The following is a 5,990-nucleotide window of genomic DNA, read 5'->3' as shown; positions in this document are numbered from 1 at the left end:
AATGTGTTTGACTTTTATTTGATTCAAAAAGCATTGTTTGAATGTCTTTTAATTTTCTTTGATTTCAAAAGCTTTGTTTAAATGTGTTTGACTTTCATTTGATTCAATTAGCTTCGTTGAATGCATTTGACTTTCATTGGATTCAAAACGTTTTGTTTGAATGTGTTTGACTTTCATATGATTCTTAAAGCTTTGTTTGAATGTGTTTGATTCATTTGATTCAAAATGCTTTGTTTGAATATGTTTGAATGTGTTTGACTTTCATTTGATTCAAAAAGCTTAGTTTAAATGTGTTTTAATTTCATTTTATTCAAAAAGCTTTGTTTCAATGTATTTGACTCTCATTTCATTGAAAAAGATTTGTTTTAATGTGTTAAATTAAACTTTCATTTCATTTAAAAACCTTTGTTTGAATGTGTTTGACTTTCATTTTATTCAAAAAGCTTAGTTTAAGTGTTTTTTAATTTCATTTCATTCAAAAAGCTTTGTTTGAATGTATTTGACTCTCTTTTGATTGAAAAAGCTTTATTTTAATATGTTTTACTTTCTTTCATTTGAAAAACTTTGTTTGATTACACTTGACTTTTATTCGATTCAAAAAGCTTTGTTAGAATGTGTTTGACTTTCATTTGATTCAAAACGCTTTGTTTGAGTGCGTTTAACTTTAATTTGATTCAATGAGCTTCGTTGAAAGCATTTGACTTTCATTCTATTCAAAAAGCTTTGTTTGATATGTTTTACTTTCACTTGATTTAAAAAGCATTGTATGGATGTGGTTGACTTTCATTTGATTCAAAATATTTGTTTGAATGTGTTTTACTTTAATTTGATTCAATTGGCTTCATTTAGTGCATTTGACTTTCATTCAACTAAACAAGCTTTGTTTGAATGTGTTTGACTTTCATTTGATTTAAAAAGACTTGTCTGAATGTTATTGAGTTTCATTTAATACAATTAGCTTCGTTGAATTCGTTTGACTTTTATTCGATTAAAAAATCTTTGTTTGAATGTGTTTGACTTTTATTTGATTCAAAAAGCATTGTTTGAATGTCTTTTAATTTTCTTTGATTTCAAAAGCTTTGTTTAAATGTGTTTGACTTTCATTTATTCAATTAGCTTCGTTAAATGCGTTTGACTTTCATTGGATTCAAAACGTTTTCTTTGAATGTGTTTGACTTTCACATGATTCTTAAAGCTTTGTTTGAATGTGTCTGATTCATTTGATTCAAAAAGCTTTGTTTGAATATGTTTGAATGTGTTTGACTTTCATTTGATTCAAAAAGCTTAGTTTAAATGTGTTTTAATTTCATTTTATTCAAAAATCTTATTTTGAATGTATTTGACTCTCATTTCATTGAAAAAGATTTGTTTTAATGTGTTAAATTAAACTTTCATTTCATTTAAAAACCTTTGTTTGAATGTGTTTGACTTTCATTTTATTAAAAAAGCTTAGTTTAAGTGTTTTTTAATTTCATTTCATTCAAAAAGCTTTGTTTGAATGTATTTGACTCTCTTTTGATTGAAAAAGCTTTATTTTAATATGTTTTACTTTCTTTCATTTGAAAAACTTTGTTTGATTACACTTGACTTTTATTCGATTCAAAAAGCTTTGTTAGAATGTGTTTGACTTTCATTTGATTCAAAACGCTTTGTTTGAGTGCGTTTAACTTTAATTTGATTCAATGAGCTTCGTTGAAAGCATTTGACTTTCATTCTATTCAAAAAGCTTTGTTTGATATGTTTTACTTTCACTTGATTTAAAAAGCATTGTATGGATGTGGTTGACTTTCATTTGATTCAAAATATTTGTTTGAATGTGTTTTACTTTAATTTGATTCAATTGGCTTCATTTAGTGCATTTGACTTTCATTCAACTAAACAAGCTTTGTTTGAATGTGTTTGACTTTCATTTGATTCAAAAAGACTTGTCTGAATGTTATTGAGTTTCATTTAATACAATTAGCTTCGTTGAATTCGTTTGACTTTTATTCGATTAAAAAATCTTTGTTTGAATGTGTTTGACTTTTATTTGATTCAAAAAGCATTGTTTGAATGTCTTTTAATTTTCTTTGATTTCAAAAGCTTTGTTTAAATGTGTTTGACTTTCATTTGATTCAATTAGCTTCGTTGAATGCATTTGACTTTCATTGGATTCAAAACGTTTTGTTTGAATGTGTTTGACTTTCATATGATTCTTAAAGCTTTGTTTGAATGTGTTTGATTCATTTGATTCAAAATGCTTTGTTTGAATATGTTTGAATGTGTTTGACTTTCATTTGATTCAAAAAGCTTAGTTTAAATGTGTTTTAATTTCATTTTATTCAAAAAGCTTTGTTTCAATGTATTTGACTCTCATTTCATTGAAAAAGATTTGTTTTAATGTGTTAAATTAAACTTTCATTTCATTTAAAAACCTTTGTTTGAATGTGTTTGACTTTCATTTTATTCAAAAAGCTTAGTTTAAGTGTTTTTTAATTTCATTTCATTCAAAAAGCTTTGTTTGAATGTATTTGACTCTCTTTTGATTGAAAAAGCTTTATTTTAATATGTTTTACTTTCTTTCATTTGAAAAACTTTGTTTGATTACACTTGACTTTTATTCGATTCAAAAAGCTTTGTTAGAATGTGTTTGACTTTCATTTGATTCAAAACGCTTTGTTTGAGTGCGTTTAACTTTAATTTGATTCAATGAGCTTCGTTGAAAGCATTTGACTTTCATTCTATTCAAAAAGCTTTGTTTGATATGTTTTACTTTCACTTGATTTAAAAAGCATTGTATGGATGTGGTTGACTTTCATTTGATTCAAAATATTTGTTTGAATGTGTTTTACTTTAATTTGATTCAATTGGCTTCATTTAGTGCATTTGACTTTCATTCAACTAAACAAGCTTTGTTTGAATGTGTTTGACTTTCATTTGATTCAAAAAGACTTGTCTGAATGTTATTGAGTTTCATTTAATACAATTAGCTTCGTTGAATTCGTTTGACTTTTATTCGATTAAAAAATCTTTGTTTGAATGTGTTTGACTTTTATTTGATTCAAAAAGCATTGTTTGAATGTCTTTTAATTTTCTTTGATTTCAAAAGCTTTGTTTAAATGTGTTTGACTTTCATTTATTCAATTAGCTTCGTTAAATGCGTTTGACTTTCATTGGATTCAAAACGTTTTCTTTGAATGTGTTTGACTTTCACATGATTCTTAAAGCTTTGTTTGAATGTGTCTGATTCATTTGATTCAAAAAGCTTTGTTTGAATATGTTTGAATGTGTTTGACTTTCATTTGATTCAAAAAGCTTAGTTTAAATGTGTTTTAATTTCATTTTATTCAAAAATCTTATTTTGAATGTATTTGACTCTCATTTCATTGAAAAAGATTTGTTTTAATGTGTTAAATTAAACTTTCATTTCATTTAAAAACCTTTGTTTGAATGTGTTTGACTTTCATTTTATTCAAAAAGCTTAGTTTAAGTGTTTTTTAATTTCATTTCATTCAAAAAGCTTTGTTTGAATGTATTTGACTCTCTTTTGATTGAAAAAGCTTAATTTTAATATGTTTTACTTTCTTTCATTTGAAAAACTTTGTTTGATTACACTTGACTTTTATTCGATTCAAAAAGCTTTGTTAGAATGTGTTTGACTTTCATTTGATTCAAAACGCTTTGTTTGAGTGCGTTTAACTTTAATTTGATTCAATGAGCTTCGTTGAAAGCATTTGACTTTCATTCTATTCAAAAAGCTTTGTTTGATATGTTTTACTTTCACTTGATTTAAAAAGCATTGTATGGATGTGGTTGACTTTCATTTGATTCAAAATATTTGTTTGAATGTGTTTTACTTTAATTTGATTCAATTGGCTTCATTTAGTGCATTTGACTTTCATTCAACTAAACAAGCTTTGTTTGAATGTGTTTGACTTTCATTTGATTCAAAAAGACTTGTCTGAATGTTATTGAGTTTCATTTAATACAATTAGCTTCGTTGAATTCGTTTGACTTTTATTCGATTAAAAAATCTTTGTTTGAATGTGTTTGACTTTTATTTGATTCAAAAAGCATTGTTTGAATGTCTTTTAATTTTCTTTGATTTCAAAAGCTTTGTTTAAATGTGTTTGACTTTCATTTGATTCAATTAGCTTCGTTGAATGCATTTGACTTTCATTGGATTCAAAACGTTTTGTTTGAATGTGTTTGACTTTCATATGATTCTTAAAGCTTTGTTTGAATGTGTTTGATTCATTTGATTCAAAATGCTTTGTTTGAATATGTTTGAATGTGTTTGACTTTCATTTGATTCAAAAAGCTTAGTTTAAATGTGTTTTAATTTCATTTTATTCAAAAAGCTTTGTTTAAATGTATTTGACTCTTATTTCATTGAAAAAGATTTGTTGTAATGTGTTAAATTAAACTTTTATTTCATTTAAAAAGCTTTGTTTGAATATGTTTGAATGTGTTTGACATTCATTTTATTTAAAAAGCGTAGTTTAAATATTTTTTAATTTCATTTCATTCAAAAAGCTTTGTTTGAATGTATTTGACTCTCTTTTGATTGAAAAAGCTTTATTTTAATATGTTTTACTTTCTTTCATTTAAAAAACTTTGTTTGAATACACTTGACTTTTATTCGATTCAAAAAGCTTTGTTAGAATGTGTTTGACTTTCATTTGATTCAAAACGCTTTGTTTGAGTGCGTTTGACTTTAATTTGATTCAATGAGCTTCGTTGAAAGCATTTGACTTTCATTCTATTCAAAAAGCTTTGTTTGATATGTTTGACTTTCATTTGATTTAAAAAGCATTGTATGGATGTGGTTGACTTTCTTTTGATTCAAAATATTAGTTTGAATGTGTTTTACTTTAATTTGATTCAATTGGCTTCATTTAGTGCATTTGACTTTCATTCAACTAAACAAGCTTTGTTTGAATGTGTTTGACTTTCATTTGATTCAAAAAGACTTGTCTGAATGTTATTGAGTTTCATTTAATACAATTAGCTTCGTTGAATTCGTTTGACTTTTATTCGATTAAAAAATCTTTGTTTGAATGTGTTTGACTTTTATTTGATTCAAAAAGCATTGTTTGAATGTCTTTTAATTTTCTTTGATTTCAAAAGCTTTGTTTAAATGTGTTTGACTTTCATTTGATTCAATTAGCTTCGTTGAATGCATTTGACTTTCATTGGATTCAAAACGTTTTGTTTGAATGTGTTTGACTTTCATATGATTCTTAAAGCTTTGTTTGAATGTGTTTGATTCATTTGATTCAAAATGCTTTGTTTGAATATGTTTGAATGTGTTTGACTTTCATTTGATTCAAAAATGATGTGGATTTAAACCCCTTAACTTAATAAAGAATCTAAAATCACACAAGTAACACAAGCCCTTCGAATTTCCTAAGAAAATCGAACAACTTAAGAATAACGAACCGGATATGACTTTGAAAACGACCACTCCTGGAACGAATTCAACGCCTCTCAAATTACCTAGACCACTCCTGGAACTAAGTACTTTGATGAACAAAACTTAGACTACTCCTAGAACTAAGAATTGAACGTTCTAATTATCAAAACAACTCCTTGAATTGAAAACTAGCAAAAGAATTTGTAAGCAATTAAGCAAAACAAACAATTAACTTGAATTTTAATGATTTTCGAATGTTCTGAAAAATCACGAAAATTTCATTATTTATAGACTAAAACTAACTATTCCTAAGTCTATTCGAACTAGGAAAAAACCCTAGCCTTGATCCCCAAGTATCCTAGATAGAATAGGAGAACCAATTCTAATGGAACTAGGAAACTAGTAATAAGACTAGTTCTAATTAAACTAAAACTTCTTAAAACAATTCCTAATTGACTTAGAAATTATTTTAAACTAAAATAACAGAAATTAAGAAGATTCCTAATTGCTTAAACCAAGAAAAACCCTTTCAAGTGAAAGGTAAAAACTTGCAAGCAAAAACTCTAGAAAAAACTAAGTTAGGAAAATCTTTCTT

The sequence above is a fragment of the Chenopodium quinoa genome, unplaced genomic scaffold, assembly GCF_001683475.1.
Source record: "Chenopodium quinoa cultivar QQ74 unplaced genomic scaffold, ASM168347v1, whole genome shotgun sequence".
NCBI classification, from domain to species: Eukaryota; Viridiplantae; Streptophyta; class Magnoliopsida; order Caryophyllales; family Amaranthaceae; genus Chenopodium; species Chenopodium quinoa.
The sequence above is the reverse complement of the archived record's forward strand: the minus strand, read 5'-3'. Positions refer to the sequence as shown.